Source organism: Bos mutus, chromosome 3 (genome assembly GCF_027580195.1).
Source record: "Bos mutus isolate GX-2022 chromosome 3, NWIPB_WYAK_1.1, whole genome shotgun sequence".
Classification (NCBI taxonomy): domain Eukaryota; kingdom Metazoa; phylum Chordata; class Mammalia; order Artiodactyla; family Bovidae; genus Bos; species Bos mutus.
This window is the reverse complement of record NC_091619.1, coordinates 117,340,340-117,367,233: the sequence shown is the minus strand read 5'-3', so window position 1 is coordinate 117,367,233 and position 26,894 is coordinate 117,340,340. Positions and strand designations below refer to the sequence as shown.

At 55.9% G+C, this 26,894-nt stretch overlaps 1 protein-coding gene and 1 pseudogene across 1 annotated transcript in view; both read left to right on the top strand.

Annotated features, from left to right (window-relative positions):
- The first annotated feature begins 15,976 nt into the window (after nucleotides 1–15,976).
- Nucleotides 15,977–16,372, top strand: LOC138986341 (ATP synthase subunit epsilon, mitochondrial pseudogene; annotated as a pseudogene).
- A 4,168-nt stretch (nucleotides 16,373–20,540) lies between these two features.
- The window catches only part of KIF1A (kinesin family member 1A), an 87,063-nt gene continuing 80,709 nt past the window's right edge, over nucleotides 20,541–26,894 (top strand). The window contains exon 1 of the mRNA XM_070368641.1: nucleotides 20,541–20,770. The gene's annotated coding sequence lies outside the window, so the exon portion shown is untranslated. The remainder of the gene's footprint in view (nucleotides 20,771–26,894) is intronic.

Below are 26,894 nucleotides of genomic sequence, written 5' to 3'. Positions count from 1 at the left end.
ACCCTGGGGACCCCACACAGGGACGGTGAACAGACTGAGAGGGCCCCGGAGAGGAGAGGCCTGGCCTCCTTGGGGCTTGGGGTGGGGCGCCTAGAGTCGCCTCTTCTGGGTGCCCTGAGCAGCTGCTGGCCCTGCTTGGACCACGAATCAGGGATGCACTGGCATCGGGGCCTCGGTGAGCATGGAGACCAGAGCTGCCCAGCCACAGTGCCAAGCGCCCCGAGGCCTCTGGGCCGCAGGAGTCAGAATCTCAGGGAGTTTTGAGGCCCCCACCAAGCCCCGGGCCGAGACAGCCTCACTCTCCTCTCTGAGGCGGCCGTGGGATCCAAGTGGGAAGGCAGTCCGCGAGGACCTGCTGCTCAGGGCAGGCCACACGGGGCTCTGGGGGCTGGCCCCACTCCCTCGCCCCGTGCCTTCTCTGCAGCTGGCGTCCACAGCCCCAGGAACTCCACCTCGGTGCCAGGAAACAGGCCCAGTCCATGCAGCTCCATGCTCTCAGATGCTCTGGTTGGGTGGTGCTCCTCCCCCAGAGACGTGTTCGGGTCCTAACCTCGATGTCTGTGCCTCCAGCCTCTGACAGATCACTGCAGAGGTGCCAGGTAAGACAGGGCGGCCCTCAGATGGGCCCCCTCCAGGGACAGGTGTCCTTACAAGGAGGGAGGTTCGGACACTCAGAGCCGGGGCCGTGTGACGACGGAGGCAGAGGCGCAGTGAGGCGGCCGTGAGACGGAGGGGTGGGGAGGCCTCGGAGGAGCGCGGCCTCGGCGCTGGACGTCCGGCCCGGCCCTGGCACAGGATGCTCCAGGTTGTGGGGTTTTTCCCAGACGCTCGGGTGTCAGGAGTCCCCCAGGCCTGGGGATTGCTTTTGGGATTTGCCGTCAACAGCTGCAGGTGCCATGTGCCAGGGCACCACCGGCCGCCACGCTCAGAGCTGGGCACCCCAGCTCCCCGCTGTGGGCCATCAGCACAGCCACACCCCGGTTGCCCCTGGCCCTGGGCACAGCCCCTCTGAGGCGCATCACGTCTCCTTCATGAGCCCTCACCCAGCTCCACCATCTCGCACCCCTGGCTTAGCACACGCAGAAGTGGAGGCTGTTCTCTGGCCCCGGTGGGGTCTTAGCGGGCTGGTGAGATCCTCTCGGTGGGCCGCCAGCCTGAACCAGCCCCGATCACACCCCAGCTCTTATGGAAAGAGGTTGAGAAATGGCCCGTGTGCCCTGGAACTCATGCCCACAGCTCCCTACAAATCTGACCTCACTGAGAGCTCCCTAAACTCAGTTATTTCTGGGGCCGGTTAACGCTGTGAGGGCAGCTGGGAGACCTCTGCAAACTCCTGTCCTCCCAGGATCTGGCCTCATCGGTCACCTAACCTCCCTGACCTGGACTGTCTCTGTGGCAGGGCATCCGAGCGCCTACATCTTGGGGGTTAGTGAGGCTCAAAAGACATCATACGTGGAAGACACCTTGCCAACTGTTGCCGTGAGTCAGCTTAGCCTGATGTGATGGAGAACCTGGGGGACTTGTTCTCAGGAATTTTCCCAAGAAAATGAATTCGGCGCCCACCCGACACGTTTTTCTTTTTAGATTTATTTATTATTTTTGGCGGCGCTGGGTCTTCTTGCTTTGCGGAGGCGCTCCCTAGTTGCCGAGAACGGGGCTACTCTCCAGTTGCAGGGCTCAGGCTTCTCACAGCGGTGGCGTCTCTCGTTGCCGAGCACGGGCTCTAGGCATGCAGGCTCAGTGGTGGCAGCCCGTGGGTCCCGCAGCATGGGGGATCTTCCCGGACCAGGGATCGAACCCGTGCCCCTGCATTGGCAGGCAGATTCTTTAACACTGAGCCAACAAGCAAGCCCCCAGACAGTCACCTTCTAAATTGAATTTTAAAACATAAAAGCATTATGTGCTCACTGTGAATAATTTTTTAAAAGGGTAAAATAAATTTAAAGCAAGTAAAGCTTCCCTTTAAATGAAGGGAAGCCTGGCGTGCTGCAGTCCATGGGGTCGCAGAGTCGGACACGATGGAGCGACTGAGCTGAACTGAAAGCAAATGAAATGCCCTGGAGCCCCTCCATTGACACTAGCCCACTTTTATCCTCTCACATGCATCTTGCCAGGCTTTTTTCTACGCCCCTGAGGTCCTGTACTATACGTGGATATGTGAGTGGAGTTAGCACAGACAGCTCGTGGGTCCCTGATAGAAGAGCACAGAGCAGGCCAGAGCCGCCGCTGTCTCACTCGCGAAATCGTCGGGATGTTCAGAGTGTGTCAGTCTCTCGGTTCCAGGTTTTTTCTTAACGAACAGGAGAAGAAACTTTCTTAAGTCATTTCATAGCCATTAAAAGGGCAGAGAGTGGATCCTCTGAATGAGTGTGTGTCCAGTGAGCATGTGTCTGTGATTCGGCAGCTAGAGTCATATACTCGGTGTTTCTAGCGTGAAGTCTTTTCGCTTCTCTCCTTGACGGGAGCTGTTTTCCACCTGCTGTGCAGTAAAGGGTTAACAGGCCTGCCTGCCCCCTCCCCCGACCCTGCCCCAGGAGAGCGGCCAGCCTGCTCCGGAGGGCCACCTGTGAGGCCGCCCGGGGCTGGAGTTCCCGAGGGTCCCCAGTGCCCTCGGGGAGGAGAGGGCCTTGCCGGCCTAAATGTCTTTGCAGAGTGAGGCTCCTGCCAGCCAAGCCCCTCTTCCTCTGGGGGTCTGGAACCTTCCCCAGGCACAGGTGCGCTTGAACCACCCCCCAGTAAAAACCCTGGGCGCTGCGTGTCCACTGGGCTCCCGGGAGATGGCCCTGCTGGCTGGCAGCAGGGACGGGGTGTGTGGGTGTGGGGCGGGGCTCTGGAAGCTCACGCCTGGTCCCCGGCCTGTCCTCGCCTGCCTCTTCCTCTCACTGACGCTGCTTTGCATCCTTTCTCTGTCCTGAATCTCTGCTGAGTCCTGGGGGTCCCCTGAGTGAATGTGGGGGTGGTCTCGGGGGCCCTGACAGAGTCATATTGATTTCTTTAAGCTCGGAGTTGAGTGTTCACCGCTGACAACTCTGCGATTAGATCCCCGTTTCTGTCCTCTGTTTGGCAAACTTCAGCCTCGGTTCTTTCCCGTCCTGGGAGAGGTCCTGACGTTTTGAGCCCTCAATTCGTGCTTTTGTGTGTTCACCATCCTTGACTGAGAGTCTTCTCTGTGTCAGCCATATGGGAATAAGAAACTGTGAGTAAGGTGGTGAGGAAACCCCCGGGCTCACGACTCCAGCGCGCTGGCCCACGGCAGCGGCAGGCTTGGCGATGACTGTCCAGGGGGCAGCAGGAAGCAGGTCCAAGGTGCGGACAGGGTGGGGGCAGCTCTCTGAACCTGACGGAGAGAAAAGTTAACCAGGGCATGAGGATGGAGGGCGGAGAGGGCAGCCCCAGGAGCCGGCACCGTCAGCAGAGGAGGGCACCTTGGCGGTTTATCCTGAAAGCCCTGAGGACTCTCAGAAGTCACCTGCAGCTCTGGCAACGTGGCGAAGAAGGTGCTCTGAGAGCCAGCCAGGGGAGAGGTGCTCCCCCGTGACCTGTGTGTAGAGGGCAGCGGGTCCCCATGTGAGCCCCCAGACTGTCTGTGGCTGGGAACCTGCATTTCTCGCTGGAGACGCTCCGTGGCAAGCCCAAGGTGGCCAGGAGTCCCAGAGGACCCGCAGGACAGGGAGGCTCAGAGTGGGTGGGCTGGGGTCAGAGGTCACCTGGCTGTGAAGCTGGCACTTGGGCCCACCCTGCGAGCCTCCAGCCTGGGGCTGGGACAGAGGAGGTGAGGCGGCAGGCCTGGCCCTGCGGGGAACAGACCTTATGTGATTTCCCCCAAACCTTCCAATTTGCACCTAAAAAATGGACATTTTCCTACCGAGCTCGATGCCATGATTGTATCTAACGTCACCTGCCTGGAGACAGATTTAACCTACTGTCCAAAAGACCACTTTTCAAAGGCGGTTTGTTCGAGCTGGGATTGAGACTGGGTCCCGGCGTCGCATGCTGCTGGTTCAAGTCTATTTTGATGGGTGAGCGTCTCTCAAGTTTCTGTGGAAAAGGCCTCAGTGGGAAGCTTGTCTACAAGCGGATCCTGACTCAGGGGGCCCGGGTAGGGCCCGAGGCTCTGCATGTATGAGAACTCCCTGTGTGGGGAAGAATTCTGCATCTCCAGGCCTTGGCTGGTTGCCCCCTGTTCCCTGGTGAGCTGGCTGGCCTCCTCTGCCTGAATCTCTCTCACTCATAGGCACCTCACACCCCCAGGGCACAGACTTCCTGTCCCAGAAGCCTCTGGGCAGAGTGGAGGGACCAAGGGGGCCCGGCAGGAGGGTCCCTTTCTCCAGGGTTTGAGGTTTGACCCCGTGAGGTGTGGGGTCACCTGGTTTCCAGGTGGGGAAGGTGAGACTGCCCTGCACTCCAGGTCAGGAGTGGTCCCTTCTTCGGGTTCCTCCCCTGGGACCCCAGCTCAGACCTTTGCCCAGTCTTGGGGAAAGACTGGGGTCCAGCTCCTGACCTGGACACCCCCTCCTCTGCCCAGCCCTGCGGCTTCTGGGAAGGTCAGCAATCCCCTTTGTGCTACCCGGCCCCAGACCGGGAGGGTGGGAGGAGGGAAGACTGGGGTGCGGGCCTTCTGCTGACCTCCCCCTGTGCTCCTGCCCCCCAGGAAGTGGGAGTGGGGCGGCCAAGCTCCCAGGACTCCTGCCCTGGCCCGGGAGGCTGCAGACCAGGCTGGGGGAGGGGTTGGGGGAGCATTGGGACCCCGAGAGGCTGCCCATGCTCACGGTCCCTACAGGAGCACAGTTGGGGGGTCCTGGGGTGACGGGGCCCGTCCTCTGCTGGGTCCATCCAGGAAGGGTTGAACCCTGAAGCCCAGGCATGGGGGGTGGGCTCTGGGGTTGCCTGTCCTCACTTCTCAGCACTTCACTCAGCCGAGCCTGGCACCCCTTGAGGAAATCAGGCTGTTTATGAATTAGGATCCTGAGGCTTGGAGCAGGGACCTGACTCCCCAGGGCAGTTCCCTTACAGCGGGGAAGCGCGCAGAGACGGGGAGGTGGCCAGGCTGGCCCGGAGGAGAAGCGTCCTCCTAAATGCCGGCCAGGTGGGCCTGCAGAGGAGGCAAACGCTGGGGCATTCTAGGGGGGGCTTGCCATCAGGGCCGCGGCCTGGGTCTCCCCTGGAGGTGGGCAGGCCCTCTGGCACCCCCAGCTCTGCCAAGGCCCTGGTCCTCGTGTAGCAGGTATGCGGGGCCCGGCCGGGGCAGCTCCCCCCGGCAGGCGGGACTGGGTGCCGCAGCTTACGTGGATGGCTGGCCCCCCGGGTGCTTTGCTGGCCTTCCTGTCGTTTCTGGGTGCGCTCTGCTTCTTCCTCTCCCTGCCCCCTGCCCGGAATGTGGCTCAGACCACGGGGCGGCTGGCATCTCGCTCCTGCCGCCCTGTCCCAGGGAACGCGCTGTCCTCCAGGGCTGCCAGGCTGCCTCCGCTCACTGCTGCCCGAGACCCCTGCACAGAGCCCCCTTCAGGTCACCCACTTCTCCAGAGAGTGCCCCTCAGGTGGGGGGCGACTGGGAGCCCACAGCCCTCCACGAGCAGGCTCAGGGTGGAGGGACCCCAGCCGCAGGCCGCTCCTGGTGAGCTCAGCAAGCAGCAGCCTCGCAGGGTGCAGGCTGGCCTCTGGCTCCCTCCCTTCTGCTCCTGAAAAACAGATGAGCAAGGGACCGGTCCCCAAACTCCTTCCTCCAAGGGCAGCCTCTCCTCTGCCAAGATCTAAGAAAAGATCTCATTTCAGCCACTTTGCTGCCAATTTTGTTTCTGCGATGTCATCTTCTGACCTCCGGGCGGGAGGAAACCCTCTGTGAGCCACAATTTCTCAGGCTGAAGCCCCTCTGCTGGAGACACCCACGCCCTGTCGACCATCCACAGGGTCGTCTGCACCAAAGGGGTCCCGGATGATTGATGGATTCTCTAGAAAAATAACAAGCACACCTTCATATGGAGAGAAACACAAATTCAAGGGTAAAAAAAACAGACAGGAAGATACCAAGAGCAAAAAGCGTGGAGATGAAGGACCTCTGAGTGCAGACAGTCTGGGAACTTAACTGAAGGGGCCGGTAGAAGTGCCTAATTAGAGCAGGGGCTGCTGGGAGCCAGTGTGGAGCGCGAACGGACCACTGGATGCCACTGGCAGAAGGTCGTCTGGACGAGCTCGGGGACGTGCTGGCGGTGACCGCTGCGGCCGCGGAGCCGATAGAGGAAGTGGTATAGGATGGTATAAACCATACTTCAGCGGGACAGAAGCCGCTGCAGACGCAGCCGCCCAAAGCGTGGCTCTCAGCCTGGTTGCACCCGGGAGTCAGCTGGGCGAGCCTGTCAACCGGCCTGGGGCGGACGCCTTCACAGCCACCCTGATTCAGTCAGCTCTGTGGGTCTTGGGCCAGCTCCTGGGGGCTCTAAATGCAGACATGGGTGAGGTCCATGATCATAGAATATTGCAACAAAGTGTCAAACGTCACCAGAGCCACACCCTGTGGGTCACACCAGCCAGGGCTCAGTGAGAACTCACTGCGGCTGGCTCAAGCAGAAGGGGGTGTATCGCGGGGTGCTGGTCACTGTTCCTGACCATCAGGACCTTCTCAAACTTCCAGGAATGACCCAAAGCCATGTCGCTGACCTGGGCCACCAGGAAGCCACCAACCATGGCAGTCTCTGCCTTCAAAGCCCTTGGGAGCCCAGAGGGTTCGCAGAACTTATATCACAGCAAGCGTTACACTGCTGGGCTCCCCTGGTGGCTCAGACGGTAAAGAATCTGCCTGCAATGCCGGAGATGAGGGTTCGATCCCTGAGTCAGGAAGATCCCCTGGAGAAGAAAATGGCAACCCATTCCTGTATTCTTGCCTGGAAATTTCCACGAACAGAGGAGCCTGGTGGGCTACAGTCCTGGGGGTCGCAGAGCCGGACACGACCTGGCGACTAAGCAGCAGCGACATTATGGAAACACAGTCACATCTTTTGTGTATGTTATAAGCCTTTCCTCCTGGTCGAATCTTTTTTTTTAATTTAACTCTGACTGTGGCTAATTTTGTGACATTCAAGCTCTAGGTTTTGAGGTGGCCCCATCTGTCAGGTCTTCCTTCTATGGTTTGTGGAAAGGTCTTCCGTAGCCCAAGGAGATGAAAAATAGCATTTGTATTTTTCTGTGGGACAAAAATAACCAGAAGTTGTTGCTCTTATTTTAGGTTTTGAGTCCATCTGGGATTTTGTGTATATGTAAAGGGAGGAAGACACCTTATTTTTTTCTCCCCCAAATAGATCCTTTTACTCAACAAACATGGCTCAGAAAATAGACTGACTTTTCCCTATTTGTTTGAAGTGTGACCTTATCACAAACTAAATTCATTTATATCTGTTTTGTTTCATTTATTGTCTGTCCGTTGTTTGATTTATCTTTTGCCAGAATTGAATTATTATCATTATCATAGCTTTGAAGTTGAGTTCCCATAAGGTAGATCAATTTCCCTTAGCATTTTTACTTCTGCTTGTTTCAATTTTTTCTTGCTGTTCACTCTTATTGACTTTGCCTAGATTAACTTGAGGATGAATTTACCTTCCTAAAATACTCCTATGATTTTTATAGAAATTACATTAAATTTATAATACTCAGTCTTTCCTTTCAGGAAAGTATTCTATCTTTCAATTACTCATATAAATTCAATATCTTCAATAATCTTGTTTGTTTGTTTTTTTTAAATAAAGAGCTTGTCCACTTACTTTGTTCTTAGGAACTGATAAGTTTTTGTTGCTCTTGTGACTGGAACCTGTTTTCCATTACATGTTAATGTTTTTAAATGTTTTGAGAGGCTTCAAAACCCTTGTGCCCAGCACTAGATTTAACAAATGTTAACATTTTCCTCCTTTTGCTTCAGCTCCTGTTTTTTAAAATAATAAAATGTAGTGATGCCTACAGTAATCAAGAAAGCATGGTACTGGAAAAAAGAAAAGACCAATTAATCAATGCAACACAACGGAGTGTCTAAAGACGGACCCAAAACACACGGCCAGCGGTTTCTGTCGAGGGCCACTGTGGCTGGCCAGGGAGAGGAAGGCTCAGTGCGTGTTGCTTGGACCACTGGACGTCATTTCAGGTTGCATCATGAACCTAAAGCTAAAAGCAAAAACAACAAACAGGTAAAAGTTAGAAGCAAACCCAGGAGGAAACATTCACAGACTTCATAGACTGACCACACACACAGAGAGAAAGAGAGCTTCAGAAAGACTCGACACTCCTCATCAAAAACATCATCACAGAAATAAAGAGGCCAAATCACAAACTGGTGGAACATATCCGAGGCGCACACGGTTGACAAATGAGTTGCATCCGTGTTACATAAAGAATCCTGCAACTTAATAATAGAGAACTATCCAACTGTTTTTTAATGGGTAAAGACTTGAACCAACTTCTCACACACACACACGAACATATACAAGTGGTCAAAAAACACATGAAAAGTGCTGATCATTAGTCATCAAGGGGCTATCAAGGAAGGTAGGATGGCTAAAATGAAAAAGGCTGACACTACCAAATGTCGGCAAGGTCGTGAAGCTCCTACACTTCTGATGGCAGTGAAAAATTGTACTGCGGTTTCTTGGAAAGTATATGTATATGTATATCTACACACAGATTTTTTTTTCTATGACTCAGCATTTCCCCTTTAGTTTCAAGAGAAACTAAAAATACATATGTCCTCTCCAAAGCCTTGTACAAGAATGTTCAAGCTTTATTAATACTAGTCAGAGATTAGAAACCCAGATGTTCGTCAGCAGGACTCTGGCAAACCAATTTCCGCATAGCTGCGGAAGGGATCCCTGCTCAACAGTGACAAGGGAGAGCCTGCTGATGTCTTAACAGCGTGGGGGAAGCTCAGAAGTACTGTGTTGGAACCATCCAGACATGGAAGCGTACGATTCCATTTACTGAGATTCTTGAATCAGCAAAGGAACCTCTGACACTAGATATCAGCTCCGAGGTCGCGTCTGGGGCGGAGAATGGACTACGGAGGGACACGTGAGAACCTTTGGAAGTGGTGGGAAGGGGCCTGGCTTGCTGCGTATTTGTCGAAACCAACCAGCACACATCTGAGCATTCGCTGTGTGTAAATTCACACCTCATTAATGACCAAAGCCATGAATATCTCACAGACAGTCGAAGCTTCTAATGACCCTTCCCTAACCCCATTCTCCTTCCTCCCTCCCCAGAGGAACTCAACTCCAAGGTCAGTAGAACTAAATGCATGCCTCCATAATTTTACTACGCCTGCATGGATGGCAAACAACAGGTAAAAGTCTCGTGTAGACGCATGCACTTGGGGAACACTGGCCGTTTGCCTCTTTGACCCGGCGTGTTTGGGGGTTGATCCAGCAACTGTGTGCAGATCTGGCCCCCTCACCCTGCCTGGTAGGACTTACCACAGCACACTTCACTTACCCACCCGTCCACGGGTGCACTCAGGGGCTGCTCATTTTGGGGTGTCGAGCAGTTCCGTGATGATCGCCCTTGTGTGTGTCCTCTGGCCTTGTGCTGGGGTGACACCCTGAGTGTCATCACTCACCTTCTGAGCCGCAGCCCCGGAGCAGGGCGGCAGGCGGGCTGGCCCCCTGGGGCCGCGCAGACGGTGCTCGTGGATCTGAAGGCCGTGGGTGCTGTCGTTACTGCCGTGACTGTGACTTTTGGTTGGGCACCTTTTCCAGCACGTCTGTGTCTGCTGGTCACCCGCCTTTCTCCCTGAGAATCCTCAGCACTGCGCTCGCTCACATTTACAGCTGGAACTTTTTCTGGTTGATTTGCCATGTGGCCACCTTACTAAATTCCTTGTTTTCCTAAATTTTCTAAGTAGTGAAAATACCTCATCTGAAAAGTGTAACTTCTTGTTTTCCACACTTAGGTCTGACACTCGTTCCCTCTTGTCTTCACATGGAATAGAAGAATCATAATCATGCTGAACTTGAACAGCAATACCATGCATCCTTGTTTGATTTTTAACCTTTTTGGAAATATGTTGAGTTGTTCCTCCCAATATTCATTTATTCAGCCATTCATCAAATATTCTTTGGCCTGTGCTTCATGCCAGGCGCTGCTCTTGATTCTGGGTGAACAGCCATGAACAAGGCAAACGAAATCCTCGACCATGGAAGAGAGGAAGTAAACAATAAATAAAGCAAACAATTGCAATATAGAGTAGAACTGTACGTGACGTTGTTCTGTATTTTCCAAGTCTCCTGTAAACGTGTTATCATATTTTCATAATTTAAAAAAGAAAAAAGAAAATAAATAAAGCAAGTTCAGGGACGTGTAAATAGCACATTGAAAATAGAGTAGGGTACCATGTTTGAGGTGCTTCCCAGGTGGCCCAGTGGCAGAGAATCTGCCTGCTAATCCTGGAGATGCAGGAGACATGGGTTCAATCCCTGGGTTGGGGAGATTCCCAGGAGTAGGAAATGGCAGCCCACTCCAGTATTCTTGCCTGGGGAATCCTGTGGACAGAGGAGCCCGGTGGGCTCAGACACACACGGTGTCTGAGAGTTATGAAGGCTGTGTTTGATGTTAAGATTTGATTTATTTCTTTTTGAGGTTAGGAAGATTCGTGCTATTGTGAGTTTAAGAATGTATATCAGGAGTAACTGTTGAATTTTATCAAATCTATTTTTAGCATTGATCAATATAACATGATTTTTCCTATTGTATACTGTTAACGCAATGAATTTCACTGTAAGACTTCTGAATATTGAACCATCGTTTCATTCTTGGAACAAATTCCACATGGTCAAGACAACGGTACTGTTCAACGCCACCTAAGATTTCTGCACTGGCATTAGAAAGCGGTGTCGTCTTTAGTCTCCCTTTCCTGCTGCCGTTGCTGTCAATCTCAGGACTGTGTCACCTCCAGAGAACAAGCCAGGGAAGGTGCCCTGTTTGTTTCTGCTTTAGATCATTATAAATAACACGTATGATGTTCCTGGAGGAGCTGGCAGGACTTGCCCCTGCAACAGTCCCTGACGCCCGAGCCCGTGTGAGGGAAGTCAGGCCTTTTACTGCGTCTGACCTACCCCCGCGTGATGGACCACGCAGGGCTTCTCTCCCTGTGCCTCAGGCCGCTCTGGCTGCTGTAACAGGGCACCGCAGGCCGCGGGCTTGTAAACAGCAGGCATTTACTTCTCACGGTTCTGGAGGCTAGACGTCCACGGCCAAAGTGCCAGTAGATCTGGCGTCTGGGGAGGTCTGTCTCCAGTTCATAGACACCCGAGCACTCCTGTGTCCTCACGTGCTGGGAGGTGGCAGGCCCCCGGCGGTCTCTTTTCTAAGGCACTAACCCCCTTTGTGAGGGCTCCACCCTCTGGCCCCAGTCACTTGCCGAAGGCCCCACCTCCTAATACCACCGCATGCGGTGGTTACAATTTCAACATATGAATTTGTTGGGGCATAAGCATCCAGCCTATGATGCCTTATGAGAAAGTCTTGGTGGGTAATATTTTCTTAGAAAGCTATCAATTTTATTTAGATTTTCACTTTTTATATAAATGTTGCATTTTAAACATTTTTTCTGTAGTTATATTTTCTTCTCATTTTCAAAGAACCAATCATTTTTTTCTTTCTAAAAATTATTTATTTTCTATTTCATAACATCAGGTTTTACCTTAACTTCTTTCTTGTACTCTCTGTTGAATTTTGTTGTCGTTACTCATTATCTGGGCTTCCCCGGTGACTCAGTGGTAAACAAATTCACCTGCAGTGCAGGAGGTGCAGCGTTGATCCCTGGGTTGGGAAAATCTCCTGGAGAAGGAAACAGTAACCCACACTAGCATTCTGGCCTGGAGAACTCCATGGACAGAGGATCCTGGCGGGCTACAGTCTGTGGGGTCACAGAGTCGGACACAACTGAGCGACCAAGCACAGCACAGCACAGCTTGGGTTGGTGAGGGTTCCAGCAGGAAACTTCTGGGGTAGCTGTAGACAGTTCACGAAGGGCTATTTATTCTGGTGGGGGGCAGGGCTAAGCACCCCATGAGGGAGGGAGCCCCAGGAGTCAGTGGCGCTGGGTGTCTTTGCCCGGCCTGGGGGGCACAAGGAGGTTCCACACCAGAACCTGGTGAGGGAATCAGAGTCCTCGGCACGGGTGGCAGCCTGTGTCCCACATGGGGGTTCTGAAAAGGAGACGCTAGGGAGACCTGCCGCCACGCAGCCCACCCTCTCCTCCTGCCCTTCCACCTCCTGCGGGACCTTCCCACTGGCTGGAACCAAAGCAGAGCCCAGAGCTGTCAGCCTCCAGGGACAGAGTGGGGACATAGGGGTTCAGGGTGCCCTGTACACCCCTGGACATTGCCACGGCAGCCCTTCCCACTTGGCAGAAAGTTCCTGAGGACGGCTCTGTCTTCTCTAAGGCTGCAAAGTTGCCCTGGGCAGGACAGTCTCTCTCCGCCCTCGCCAGCGTCTAGCGGCAGGCGGGACACCCTCCTCATCTGAACCCGAGTACCGGCTCTAGCCCTCAGCCCCTCCCTGGCTTTAGGAGCAGGCTGACAGAATCCCTGCCGTGCCACTGGGGAGTCCCAGCCTTCCTACCCCTGACCTGCGGTGGGCAGCAGGAGACCCTGATGAGCAGCCCTCCTAACGAGTAACATGTCCAGGACACAGAGAAGGATCCCCTTCCTGTGCCCTCGCTCCCAAAGCCCAGACATAGCTCAGAGCCTGTGGGGTCTTTGCAGATGCACAGAGGAGGGGAAACGGTGGAGGGGCCAGAGAGGGGTGCTGGGGGTTTTGACTGACCTTTAAAAGGTCAGCATTTCCTCCTGCTCTGGGTCACGGAGGGAGCGACCAACAGCAGCTGGCCTGTGGACGTGGTCCCCCACAATGGACTCTGGCCCAGCCCAGCCGCCCGGCTGCCAGCTGCTGCAGGCCAGACACTGAGTCAGCAGCTTGCCTCCAGCGCCCCACGCACAGCGCCCACAGAGCTGTCCACACGCAGGGCAGGTCCCCCCGGGCCTCTCAAGCCCGAACCCTGGGGGCCTCGCCTGCCTCCTCTCCCACAGGCTGCCGGTCCCCCAGCTCTGCTCCAGGTTCAAGATCTGGGACTCAGTACTGCTTCTCTCTTGCAGGTCGGTTCCCTTCTTCATAAAGTCTGACAACACCGAGCCTTCCTCCCCGTGATCTGTAGCGACACGGGGCTGAGGATGCAGGGTGCAGGTGCCTTCCTGCAGATTCAGACTCCTGGGCTGCACCCCAGCCCTGCCCCAGTTCCTGGGGAGGTGCTCGTGGGTCCAGCTAAGCAGAGCCTCCATTAACAATGCAGGGCATGGGCGGTCACCCTGAGCCTGCTTCCTCCCACCCCCTCAGGGGCTGCCTGGCCCCAGAGAAGCTACTGGAGTCATGGAAAGTGTTCAGTCAGGGTTCTGGCTCAGGCTGACCACAGGCACCTGGAACCCTCAGGGCCTTTCCAAGTCTCTCAGCCTCAGTTTCTTCATCTGCAAAGTGGGGTTGACAATTGTGCCTCCCTGTGCAGAGGGACCTGTATGTAAGGAGCTCAGACGTTCACAGATATTCGAAAAGACGCACTTTGCAAGTTCTGCATCGTGACACAAAGGTTGGCGGGACCCAGGTCACTTGCACCCGGAGCGGTGTCGGAACGTGGGCCTGAGACTCTGCCTGGCTGCCACTCTGTGTCTGTGTGTGCTCAGCCTCGGGCCACCCTGGGCTCAGCCTGCTGCAGAGTCTAGCCCTGGGACTGTAGTCTCCAGCCAGTTCTGGACTCCAGCCCCTGCCTGTGCTGAGTATGACAGGGTCTCTGCTGGGCCTCTCCCAGCACCCAGGCCAGTGGCCAGTGTCTGGTCTCTACCCCATCCCAGCAGCCCCTCGGGTCATGCAGGAGTCCTGTCTGCACCGTCGCTGAAGTCCCTGGGTGGTGGCACGGGTGTTGCCACCAGCCTGGGGGATCTGTTGTGTTCTCCTGCCTGGGATGCACCAGACAGCCTGGTTCTCAGACAGTTTACACACCTGAGTGTGGACACACTGGCTTTGCTCTTCCCTGAACCCCAAGGAGGGCAATGGGTCCACTTTAAACACAACCACATGAGACCCTCTGAGGATGAAGCAAGAGAGAGCTCGGAGGGGGGAGATGTTCCAGCCCAGGGTGGGGTGGGGGAAGGCGGAAGGCTGCGTGGAGGGGCTTCCAGATGGGACTCTGGAGGATGGGAAGGCTGCAGAAACTGGAGAGAGAGCATGACTTCGGGTGGGCCCTGGTGGAGTGGGGCAGAGGCCTCCAGGGGCTAAATGGGGGCCAGGTGGGCTTCCACCAGATAGGAGCACTCTGTGGACACAGGATGCACTAGATCGGGGAAACTGACGCACAGGTCACCTTGGGGCCTGGACACGCTGCAGCCAATGTTGGGACGAAAACGGTCCTGGCTGGACTGGCAGGATCCTGCCTGGACACCAGCATTTTGACTTGGAGCAAGTCTTTCCCTTTCTGGCCTCAGTTTCCCCTCACCAACTCCATGGACATGAGTTTGAGTAAGCTCCGGGAGTTGGTGATGGACAGGGAGGCCTGGCGTGCTGCAGTCCATGGAGTCACAAAGAGTCGGACACGACTGAGCGACTGAACTGAACCGAAAGTGCCGCTAAGGGCCTTGCGGCGTTGGATCTGGAACCCCACCGCGAGGCAGCTGGAGCCCACAGAGCACCGCGCGAACTGGCCTCACTTCCGCGTCTGGCTCGGTACCCCGAGGGCCCTCTCGTCTCAGGAGCAACAGCATCTGTGTCTGCGGGGATGAACACTCGGCTCCCGGTGCCAGGCCGGACACGCCCCACCGTTGCTGTGGCAACCGCGTTCCCCTGCGGCACGCCAAGCCCGGAACTCTGCCGCGGGGGGGTTGCCAAGGCAACCAGACTGCACCTCCAATGGGCGGGCCTCCATTGAGCAGGGCCTCCAGTGGGGCGGGGTCTCGAGGGCCTGGGCCGTAAGAACAGCAGATGCTCTGTGGTCCTCGCGGGGCAGAGGGCTTGGGCAGACGAGGCCGGGGATAAGACAGCGCAGCAGTTCACATTCCACGTGTCCTCTCAGACTCTTCCAGGCCTCCCACCTGGCTCCATAGCCGCGCATCCCCCACCCACCCCGACTGTGGCTTCTTTTCAGGTGACTTGTCTTTTGACCCCGTCATTTCACTTATTCATTGTCTCTGGTTTCTGCAGATTGGGTCTTCTTTTTCCTACTTGGGATCATACTGATTCCTCACTAAGCACTTCTATCTACAATTCTGGAAAAGTCTAAGCCAGTACTTCTGCAAATATTGTTTCAATACTCTATTCTTCCTTCTGAAAGTTCAGGGATCCTTCTCAAGCACAGGGCACAGGCTCCACCTAGCTCCCTGCTTCCCCAACCCCACTACCGACCCTTGGCTTTTCTGCTGAGCCATGACTTGGCCTAGATTTTGGTTGCCCGCCAGGCAGGAGCCCTGGCCCAACCCTTTTCTTCCCAACTTTGCTCAGAGGACTCAAGCAGGTTCACGCCCCAAAGATGACCCGTGTTGGACAGTCGTTCATCCTGCCCACAGAGCTCCTTCGGCTGGACCCCTTATCCACCTGACTCCCCTGGTCCCCTCTGCACCCGCATGTTGCTGTCCAGACCTTACCATCCCCACCCCTGGAGCAGCTCCCTTTGGTGTAGCCACCACCACGGTTTGTAGTTCCCTTTTGGTTTGTGATGCCTGGGGTGTTTTTCTCTCCTCTTTGCAAGGACTTGGTTTGTGTCTTTTGAATTTTGTGATATATTTTTTCTACAACATTCTTATGAGGCTAAACCACTTAAAATTACTATTTTTCATACTCAAAACTAGTTGAGCATCAGCAGTTTTATATGACTTAACGAGTATTTGGATGGACTGGAGTCTTTTTGTCTCTCAGCCTTATGGAAGTCTACAGCTTTGATAAGATTTTTAAAACTTAGAGCCGGGCCGCGCGCTGAGCCAACATTGACAGGTCTTCGCGAGTCGGCCCGATGCGCCCCCTCTCGCGACATCATGGTGGCGTACTGGCGACAGGCTGGACTCAGCTACATCCGACACTCCCAGATCTGTGCAAAAGCAGTCAGAGATGCACTGAAGACTGAATTCAAAGCAAACGCCATGAAGACTTCTGGCAGCACCATAAAAATTGTGAAAGTGAAAAAGGAATAATCTACCCTGAGTACAGCCTGAATGCTGCATGTTCAAGGTGAAGCTGTGGGCACGTATTATAGCAGATTGGAAACCATCTCCCTTCATGGAAAAAAAACAAAATAATACCTGTCTTGTTCATAGATTGACAATGCCAGTAAATTAAAGTACAGTTCACTCTAAAAAAAAAAAAAGATTTTTAAAACTTAAACAATTTAATGTAGTAGTTATTAGTATTGCGAATGGTACCCCAAAAAGTGAAAAATGAAAATGGGTCTTAATGTCTACTCTTAAGTTCAGTGCCATTAACCTACAAAAATATACCTGAATATGATGAGAGCATTCAAACTACATATACAGGAATATATACATGAATGTATCCTTGGCTTCCCTCCCCAACAGTAGCCTCCACCATGGCAAACACGGCTAACAGTTTCTTATGATTGGTGGGGTATGTTATGCACACTCTCCTGTGCTCCTTTTACATAATTTAACAAACATCTTGCTGATCTTTCCACATCAGCGCATAACTTTTAAGACTCGTTCTTTTCAGTAGCACCAGAGAAATCTCTCCTGTTCACCCTGATGCATTTAGCCAGTGCCCATGGGTGAACCCCTTGCTTATCTTGTTTCTTGGGGCAAATTTTCATATGTAGATACCGTAGGCAAATTTCTAGCCATGGGATTGCTGAATCAAGGAGAGGGGCGCCTTAAATGCAGACACATTCGGGGAAATAACACAGCTGATGCCAACCACGGCCAAGTGCGGAGAGCTCACCTCCCCACTCCCTCGCCACACACGTGTCACCCGACATTCACCTTTTGGACAGTGTGCTAGGTCAGAAAAAGTAGTGCACTGTTTTGACCTGCATTTCTTTAAGTAGGACTCTCTTCGCTTATTGAACAATTTTCTTTCTGCAGTGTCCCTCCATCCCCTCATAGTTCCTGGCCATTTCTCTGGTGGTTACTTACAATTTTTGTTATTAGTTTACATAAGCTTTTTACTCCTTTAGGAAGTTCCTTTCGTCATCATGTTTTGAAATGTTTTTCCAGGGTGGGGTTGGTCTCTTGGCTTTGTTTATGATGTTTGGGCCATGTAGATGTTTTTTTTTTTTTAATTATTGTTTTTATCAGTTGATGCTTAATTTTTATGTAGTCCTTCTGTCTTCTTTGGGGCAATCAGCTTATGTATCCTGATTTCTGTGCACCGAGATGCTGAGTGCATCCATTCACAATGCATTCTAGTCTCCTAAAATGTCATTGTTACAGATAAATGTTTACCTCATTGGAATTTATCTTGATGTTGTGTCAAGGGGGATCCAACTTTATATATTTCCCATATTATCCTACACTAGTTATAAAAATCATCTATTTTCTTCACATTTTTTGAAATGATGCCTTTATCATAAACTTTTGATCTGTTTCCTTTAATACTGTCATCTTTTTAGATGACATGATATGTTTCAGAATTTCACGATATGTTTTAATACCTAATTGGGCAAATCCTCTTCACTCTTTTTCTTTCTAACAAACTTCCCCACTAGTCTTTCACGTTTGCTTCTTCTTTAACTTGCTGCTGCTGCTGCTGCTGAGTCGCTTCAGTCGTGTCCGACTCTGTGTGACCCCATAGATGGCAGCCCACCAGACTCCCCTGTCCCTGGGATTCTCCAGGCAAGAACACTGGACTGAGATTGCAACAAATGTGTAGCTTTAATTTAGAAAAACTAACCTGCCCTCTTAGCGCAGTAGGCAGCGCAGCAGTCTCATAATTTAGGGAAAACTGGACCTTAAACAATGTAATTCTTCCTTTCCAAGAGTATATAATGCTTTTCCATTAATTGCTCTCTTTTCATGAATTTTCAGAGTTTTCCTGTATACTTTCTTTATGAACAGGAAGCCTGCACATTTCCTGTTATTTCCCGGCATTTTCCCTCCCTTAATACTGTTGTGATTGGATTCCTCCACTATAAGCTCTAACTGGTTCTGGTCTGTTTTTATGGAAACTGTTGTCTTCTTGGTGATAACTTTTCTTACCTTCCCATTAACATACTGCTTCCCATAGCTCTTCACTCATCCCCGAAATTTTCTTAGTAGAGAATTACATCATCTGCAAATATTGATAATTTTGTTTCTCTTTTGCTTCAATGTTTTAACCTTTTTTCCTCCTTTATAATTGCATTGGCTGATACTTCTAAATAAACCAGAGACAACATCCCTCTTTAAACGGGAATTCTTTTGCTGCTTCACCGTTACAGCTACTGTTGGTACTGGGCTTGCTGTGTGCCCAGCCCCGGACCCAGCACTGCACACACGAATCCTCACCACTGCCTTTTGAGGTTGGCATTGTTCTTATCCCACCTGCAGGAGAGGTGACAGACCCAGGTGCTGATGAACTTGCCTGGAGTCAGACAGCTGATGAAGAATGAAGCCAGACACTAATTCTGGCTAGTCTCTTGTCCTCCAAGACCCTGAAGGGCTGCTTTTCCTCGAGTGAAAGAAGAAGGCATCTTTTCCCCAAAGGGTATAATTACTTGCTTTTTAACCAAAAAGTGGGTGGCCCTTTGGTCAAAAGCCTTTCAATATCTACTAAAATAATCCTATTTCTTTTTATCCTTTGACTTACTAGAATGGTAGATTATACTGATGGAGTCCTTAATACTGAACCATCCTTGCATTCCAGAAAATTCATTCAAGGTGTGGGATCACTTTACTGTTATTTAGATTGCAAGCTGTGTGTGGCTCCCAGTCTCTGAGGGTGGCCTCCTTTCCACAATGCAATGAGGTGACAGCAAGGAAGTTTGTTATGCTGTGGACATTTCTGTTACACGGGTCTGATCATTTCAAAACCTGTCTGCAGGAAGGAAGAAGAGCAGCAACCTCCAGCCAGAAACAGGGAGACTCCTTGACCTTCATTCTGAACCTGTCAAGTTTACCTGGTGCAGCCAAATAAATAAATATTTTAAAAAGAAATATTCAGATCTGAAGAAAATGAAAACATTGCTCATCCAGATTTTGTGAGGCCCAGCTGAGGCAGCGCTGCAGGAGGAATTCTGTGGCTTTAAAAAGGTCAGAAATTTAGAAGGGTTACAAAGTTATGGTTTAAAGGTTCAAAGCAGTAGATATAAGAATATTCTAAAATTGCAGTGAAATGAATTAATTCCTAGAAACATGCCAGATTTAGCTCGAGAAATAGAGCACTTGACCAGAGGGATAAGTATGAAACACAGGGAGTATGAAAGATTCACCTCCTTGGGGCCCACGTAGTTCTGCCGTTTCCACCAAAAATTTTGAAGAACAATAATTCCTCTTTTATGTAGGTAGTTCCAGGAAACAGAGGCTCTCTGGGACTCTGGAGAGTAGGGTGGTTGTATGTGCCTGCGCCCTTGCCACGTTCAAGGCCCAGGCCCCACGGACACTGCACGCGGAGGTGAAGCATCTCCCTCAGACGCCAGGTGGGGATTAAATGGTTAACGGAGCAAACCCTTAGGGTAGCGCCTGGCACCTGCTGGACGCAGCAGAGGCTTGGCCCTGGGGAGGAAGGGTGCAGGCGCCAGGGGCTGCGTGGGAAGGGGCGGCATGACGTTACCGCAGTTCCGGTGGGTGAGCTGGCCCGAGGCTTTGTCAAAAATGCCCAGCAGTGGGGCTGTGGATGGAGGCCGGTGGCAGGCAGAGATGACAGTCCGTCCCTGGTGACCTGCTTTCCGGCTGGGGGGCTGACGAAGGCTGGGTTTTGCGGCTGTGGACCGAGGGCCGCCAGTGACTTGGTCTCAAAGAGCTGAGCTGGAGAAACAGGGTGTGGGGACGGGGGCGTGGGGGCCAGAGGATGGTGGGGGTCTCCCCCCGAGGCATGCCGGGAGGAGAGGCGGCAGGCCCGCTGGCCGGCCGGTTGCATCATCCCCGCGCTGAGGGCTGTCTGCGATGCTCTGGCCGAACGCCAGGCGCGATCGAAAAACCCACCTGTTACACCTCGGAGTCCGTGTCCCCACACCCCTTACACCCCCACGCCCCCTCCCCGAGAGAGGAGCCCACCCGAGTTTGTCTCTCCTCGTCGACGCGTTTGTCCTGCCAGCATCGCGGGTGGGGCAGGTAGGGATTTAGTGGTTTCACGCGAAAGGGCTCCGAGCTGGGGAGGGCCAGGCGCGCGGGGCACGCTGGCAAATGCAGGTGGATGGTCGCGGGGCCTCGGGGTTGCCCCGTGAGCTGGGGTTGCGCTAGAGGAGGGGGCGGCGCCTCCCGGCTGCGCTGCCGGGCCCCCACCTCCCCACCAGGGCGCCGCCCGTCAGCGGTGATGTCACACCCAGGCCCCAGCCCCCTCCGGCCCCAGCCCCCTCCGGCCCCGCGGCGGCCGCGACGCCCGTCCCTCTCCCCGCGCGACAAACCAGCTGGCGGCTGGGGCTCTGGCGCCGCGCGCAGCCAACCAGCGCGGCGGGAGGGGCGCGGGGCGGGCCGGGCCGGGGGCCCGCAGCCGTCACGCGGTGCCGCCGTCAGAGCGCCCAGCGCAGCCGGGGAGCAGCAGCCGCTCTGCGCTCGCTCGGGACCCGCGCCCCTGCCGGTGCTCATGCCGCGCGACCGCCACCAGTGACGCCGGAGAGGTAGGGCCGCGGCTCGCCAGGCTTCCAGGGCCGCATCCCGCACCTGCGCCCAGCGCCCCGGCGGGGAGCTCGCGCCCGGAGCCCTCGGCGCGGCCCCTTCCCTTCCCCGACCCTCCCCCGTCCCTGCGGAGAACAATGGGGCAAATTCAGGAGTGTCCGCCCTTCTTGCGCAGCGAGGCACGGCCCTCTGGAGAGGCCCTTTGGTTGCGGCTTCGGCTGCAGGGGTACGCTGGTCTGGCGCGGGCGGGGTCGCTGCGGGGAGGGCGCAGGCAGCATCTCGATAAACCCTCTCCGCTTCCCCGATCTTCCACTCGCCCGGGCTGGAGCCGACACCCGGGAAGCGGCCCGGGCTGGGACTGCACCGGCGGGGGAGGGGAGGGATGGAGCAAAGGGGAGAGAGGCAGAAGGGGCACCCGGGAGGGGGCGCGGCTGGCGCGGCCCGGCCGGAGGGAGGGTGTCCCGGGCGGCGGGGCGCAGGCAGGGGCCCTGGTCCCCGGGGTTGGGGAAGGCGGATGCTGGAGCGGAGAGCAAAACGGGCGGGCAAGCGGGCGGGCGGGGGCTGCGGCGGGAGGGCTGGCCGCCGGCTTGGTGCGCGCCGCCGGGAGTGCCCAGCGCTCAGTCCAGGTCGCGTCCTCCTCCCGAGACCCCTTCTCCCTTCCAGAAAGGCTCACGGTTTGGGAGGGCACGCCTGCGGACACGGCTTGCATCCACGCAGCCGGCGCCCCAGTAACAGGTGTGGCCCGGCCGCAGGAGGGGAGGGGGCTGCGGGACCGCGGCGTCTCGGCTGGAGGCGCTCCCGGACGCCGGGGCTCGGGTGACTGGGGCGCAGCCGCGCAGCCCTTTTGGCTCGTCCTTTAAGCTGCCTCCCTCCCTAGCTCTCCGGCAAACCCAGCAGGCATCTCTCGCGCTAGGGGAGGGGCCCGGACAGCATCCCGGTGGGGAGGGAGGGTCAGCCGTCTGCCAGGCGCTGGGTGGGCGGGGGACCGCGGGCCGCAGGGCGGGGAGGGGGAGGGAAGGAGGGAATGCCGAGTCATGGGGCCCGCCGGGCGCGGGCGCGATGCGCGCCCACGTTCCCGGGGATGGGGGCTCTCCCGCCGAGATCCGCGGACCCCACCCCAGGCGGCCGCCCCTCCCGGGGATGCCAACGTTGCTGGGGTAGAAGACCGTAGGGCAAAGGGCTGGCTGGCCCCGGCGGCTGCGGTGAGGCGGTGGTGCGGGGAGGCCAGTGTGCGCAGGGCCGTCTGCGTCCTAACCCCGGGGAGTCGCCCCGCGCGCTTCTGCAGCACCGCCGCCTCCGCCTCCCTCCTCCCCCGCCCCCCGCTCTCGGACTGTAAGGGGGGCCTTTACCGAGACGCGTGCCCATCTCCCTGAGCGAGCCGCTGGGGTCTGGAGTGGGGGCGGGGGCCGTACCTGCGGCGGCCATTTTGCAGGTGTGGTTGGCCACCCGCCCCGGCTGAGGCCGCGGGGCTCGGGGGTCAGGAGTGAGGCGGGGGCGGCGCCTGCAGCGTCTGCAGTGTAGGGTGGAGGATGCTGCGGGCTGGGTCAGGTCTCAGGTTTGCACTCGACTGCGGTCAAGGCTCAGGAACCTTCTGGGCTGACCGTTGCAAAGAGGCCACTGACTGGGAGATGCAGTGAACGGGGACAGTCTGCTTCCCGGGCTGTGAAAGCTGCTGAGGGGGCCGGGTCCCAGCCAGGGCGGGGACTCGGAGCTCATCCCGTGCTGGGCCTGGAGCTGAGTGTGGCGGAGGGCTGTCCGCGGGGTGTGCTCCACAGGGAGACTGAGCGTCCGGCGTGGAGTCAGGGTCCTGAGGAGGGCTTGCGGCTGCCCGCCACGGGCGTGCCCCTCCTGCGTGTCCTCCCACAGACCGCCCTCCTGCGACCTCCCGCGGGGCCGGCCACACACAGCCAGGTGGAGGCTGGTGTGCAGCAAGCTGGGAGTCACACCGGACACACCGGGCCGAGGGGCCCCAGCCACCAGCCTTGGCCCCCTTTAGTCCCTGGGTGTCGCCGCTGCTGACCCAGGGCTGACCGCATCCTCTGGAAGCAGAGCAGGGAAGTGGGCCCTGCGGAGGTGGGATGGGGTTGGGGGAGGGACCAAGAATGGGGGGACAGACCTGAGTGGGAGGTGGAGATGGGGGTGCCCAGCCTCAGGAGCAGGTCCCTTCAGCTCAAATAGCCAGCCAAGGTGGGTGAGCAGGGCCCGGGTCCTGCTGCCAGGGGGCCGGGAACCCCACCCTGGCCTTTAGTTAGTCCTTCAGGCCTGAGACCCTTCCGAGCCTGGAGGGGCCTGGGCCGCCTCCCCTGGGATGGAGAGCAGCTGGCTGGGGTCACCCCCGTGCCCAGTCCCTGGTGCTCCCCAGAGCGCTCTAAACTTAGTATTAGACCGAAAGGCCCGGGCTCCCCACGCCTGCCCCGTGTGCCTCCTGCACCGTCTCCCCCCGCCCCCGCCCCACAGCCAGGCGCCCCTCTGAGAACTCTGAGGGCCATGCCCTCCCCCAAGCTCTCCTCAGCTGGGGTGCCCAGGGACACGGGCAGGCCGCTGGGCTGTCCCCTTCGCTGAGGGGACCCTTCCCACCTGGCGCCACCCGCAGAGGCAGCCCAGGGTTGGGGGGAGGGCGAGATGGCAGATAGGGCGACTGGCAGACCCTTGCTTCCTGCGCCACCGGCTCTAGCAGGTTTGCGTTTGAACTCCGGAGCACCGCCAGGACCCTGGCTTCTGGTCCAGCGGTGACCCCAAGCTCCCCCAGCGCCCCCGGTTTAGCGCCTCCGGGCCCCGGTGAGGGGGCCGCGGTGTTGGAGATGTTGGAGGGGGGAGGACACACTCAAGGTCAGCGGTCAGCGGAGCCCGAGCCTCCTGAGCCCTCTGCGTTTCCCCCAGCCCCCCTGCGGGCTCTGGCTCCCCACCCACACCACCCGAGCTGGCTCCCCACCCCTGCCCGGCCCCTTGGCAGTCCGGTAGGTGCCACCGGACGGAGCGGGACACACCGTCCGCTCCTCTCTATCCCTGGGATTTACTCTGCTAATCCCGGCTCAGCTCTGGGCCGAGCCCCGCCCCGCCCGGCCCCGCCCACTCCACGCCCCGCCCCCGGCCGCCTCACGCCCCGCCCACACAGGGCGCCGGTGGGCGGGCGGCGGCCCTGCTGCTCCTACCGTCAGGGCTGCTGGGGGTCTGTGCGGTGGTGGGAGACGTCGGGCCGGGCGCCGGGCCGGTCACTCTGCTCCCCCGTCGCGCTTGGGCAGACTGGAGGGCTACCCGGAGACACAGTCACTTTCACACGCTCACACGCTCACGTTCTCTCACACAAACACCCCTCACACATACACACTCAGACGTACATACACAGTCTCGCACTCACACACACACACACTGTCTTCCACACACCCACATTCTCTCTCACACAAACACCCCCTCACATATACACACTCATACACACCCCTCACACACACTCACACACTCTCTTCCACACTCACATACACACACACTCCCCCCCACACACATTCTTTCTCACAGAAACACCCCCTCACACGTACACATTCACACACACACACACACACACACCCCCTTCACACACACTGTGACACACACCCCTCACACATACATACTTGCGTGCACACACCCTCTCTCACACACACTCACACACACATCCTCACACACGCTTGCACACACATCCTCACACACGCTCGCACACACAGACTGCAGCCCGTACCTGCTTGTTCCTCCCTGGTCCTCCTTCCCGGGAGCCTCCACACCCACCCCGGGAGGGCGGCAGCTCCAGGCTGAGTGGTGATGTGGGGCCAGGCAGGGGTCAGGGCGGAGCAGAGCACAGCTCTCCCTAGTGTCTGAGTGCATCTCCTTTGTCCTCCCCTCCCCCAGCTTCTCAGTCACTCCCTCTCTTCTGCTGAGTGCCCTCTTTCCTGGCATCCTCGCCCCGGAAACCGCCTCCTTCCTGCTGCTCTCTGCATCCCCTGGGCTGGAGTTCTCTGTTTGATGGGCCCCAGAGCGGCTGCTTTCTTGGCTTCCTGTATTGCTTTTGCTGGAGCACATCCTTGTGTGACTTCCTGAAAAGGGTGGTGAGTCCTTGGCTGCTCGAGAGCATCTTTGCTCTGTCCTCACACTGGGTTGCTGCTCCGTCTGGGGTCCTCCTTGTCAGTAACTCATGCTGAAGGCTTTGTCATCGTCACCAGCACCAGGTGCTCAAGAGAAGTCTTTGTCAGCAACTCGACTCCCCTCCCTGGATCTCTTAGCGTCCTCTCTTCATCTGTGGATTCCCGACCAGCCGCGTGGACGGGTTCGGTGTGGGCTTTTGTGTGTATTGGTGTTCAGCAGGGCCTTCCAACGGAAGACAGGCTTTATTCTCCTGTCTGTGCACATTTCTCCCCTTTCCTTTTTCCTGTTTTCTTCCTTGGATTCATGCGTTGGTCTTCGGTGTTCTGGTGTTTTCTCTCATTCTGTCTCTTTTATGTCCTATTTTCTGGACAATTTTTGGACTTCATTTTGGAGTTCTCTGGGGGAATTTTGTGTTTCAGCATCTACAGTTTATCACTAAGAGCACCATCTGCCTTGTCTCTGTGAGCTCCCGTTTCATAGCACCCTATTCTTGTTTTGAAAATGCAGTGTGTTCTCGAAACATTCTGATAAGTTTAGAGAGGTTTGTTGCTTGTTGAGTTGTTTTCTCTTTCTCACAGGGCCTGTTTTCTGCTGCGTTATTTTATGCTGAAGCTGTTACTCCCCTCATGCACGTGGTGGGCCTTGGTCCATTCATCTTAGGGGCCCTGCTGGGGAGCGGATGTGTTCCCCCGTCTTGCCGGGAGAGTGGGGGTGCCGCCAGCAGGTCTGCTTTAGGTGAAGGGATGGCAGCTGCGAGCCAGGCTGTGCCCCCAGTGCCAGAATCTGGAGGGTCGCACCCACACAGAGGAGCCGTGCTTCCTGGGTGTTTTCTCCCATTTCTGCAGAGAACCTGCTGCTGTTCGCCCCAAGTGTTGGTGGCCATGGGCCTCTGGGGGTGGGGGCGTGGAGGGGGTGAGAGTGTCCCCACTGCTGTGGAGGTTCTGCAGGCAGACTTGCACCCAGGGCCCCTCTTCAGCCTCATTCCCCACTCCTGCCCCCCACTGGGCCCATGAGCCCTGAGAGCCGCACTGCTGTGCCGCAGAGGCCCACGCCCCTAATCCTCACGGGGTGGGGGAGGAGGAAGGCCTGTCTTAGCCACCCTGCAGACGGGCCCACAGAGGCAGGCAGGGCTCTGTCCCTAGTGCTGACATGCTGGGGCTTCACGCCGAGGCCTCAGCGTCAGTCGGTTGGACCCCTGGCCTGGGGCGTCCCCACCATCCTGAATTCAGTGTCAGCGTTCTCGGAGCGCCGTTGTTTCCCCTGCTCTCAGCAGTGTGCCAGGGCGTGAGGCTCTGTGGGCTGACCTCACCGTACACATTTGTCTGCTCCTCTCTGAATCAAGTTGTCGGATTCCCCAGGACACTTCATCCACTTTCACATCTGGACAGCGCTCCTGTGTGACTGAGCGGTCTCCGGTTCGGGGACAGTTAGGTGTCTCCGTTCCCTCCCTCTTGCCTCCTGGGCTCATGTACAGCATCTCCAGTTGTGCAGCTGCTGGCCACAGGGTCTGCGGCCTTACTAGAAATTGCCCTGTTGTTCTGAAAGTGGTTGAACCAACAAACTTTTCCCCCATGATCCCTAAGTTCCTGTTGTTCTATCCTCACAACAGCTGGGGTTGCAGACATTTTAATGCTGACCTGATGGATGTGGTTTTAAACAACACTTTCTTAATTACTGTTGTGGTTGAGTATCATGTCCTTTAAGGCAAAATAAGTATCTTGCCTGTTCATATCTTTTTGCCCATTTTTTCCTTTTGTGTCTCTTTGACTTTGTCTGTTCTCTGCATGTTCTGCTCGTGAGTCCTTGTTGATCGTGTGGCTGGGTGGGTGGACTTCTCTTCTCCTTTTAATAGTATTTTGATGCCTGGACTTTTCCATTTGGCATCTTTCATGGGCTTCGAAATCCTTCTTAAAGGTGAGCATGGAGAGAACACGTTTTGTTTTCTTCCGAAACTGTGTTTTCACATTTAGATCTTCAGTCCACGTGGACTCTGTTTGGGGATGAAAGGGGATCTCA